At 39.3% G+C, this 610-nt stretch overlaps 1 pseudogene; it reads left to right on the top strand.

The window, feature by feature from the left end:
• On the top strand, positions 1-306 carry LOC144740127 (18S ribosomal RNA; annotated as a pseudogene; the record flags this gene model as incomplete).
• Positions 307-610: the final 304 nt, after the last annotated feature.

The following is a 610-nucleotide window of genomic DNA, read 5'->3' as shown; positions in this document are numbered from 1 at the left end:
GTCTATATACCGCCGTCGCCAGCCAACCTTATAAAAGAATAACCGTAGGCAAAGAAGCTATCTATGCAAATACGTCAGGTCGAGGTGCAGCCTATGAGGCAGGCAGAGATGGGCTACACTCTCTCCCCAGAGTATACGAATAACTTAATGAAATAATTTTGAAGGTGGATTTAGCAGTAAACAAGAATAGTTTGTCTAGTTGAAGTTCCACTAGGGTGCGTACACACCGCCCGTCACTCTCCCACACCCCTCCCGGAGAAAAGTCGTAACATGGTAAGCGTACCGGAAGGTGCGCTTGGAAAACAGAAGATAGCTTAAAAGTTAAGCATTTCCCTTACACCGAAAATATTCTTGTGCGATTCAAGATCTTCTGATTACTGATTTGAGTATATTTATCTAACAACTTTTAATTTATGATTATAAAACATTCACACATTTACAGCAAACCATTGCCCCCATTTTAGTATAGGTGATAGAAAAATAAAACACATATAGTACCGCAAGGGAACATTGAAAAAGTGATGAAACAGATCAACTAAGTAAAGTAAAGCAAAGATAAAATCTTGTACCTTTTGCATCATGGCTTAGCAAGTAAACCCGAAAATACTGC

Source organism: Lampetra planeri, unplaced genomic scaffold (assembly GCF_965212315.1).
Source record: "Lampetra planeri unplaced genomic scaffold, kcLamPlan1.2.h2 scaffold_1917, whole genome shotgun sequence".
In the NCBI taxonomy this organism is placed as follows: Eukaryota; Metazoa; Chordata; class Hyperoartia; order Petromyzontiformes; family Petromyzontidae; genus Lampetra; species Lampetra planeri.
The sequence above is the reverse complement of the archived record's forward strand: the minus strand, read 5'-3'. Positions and strand labels throughout refer to the sequence as shown.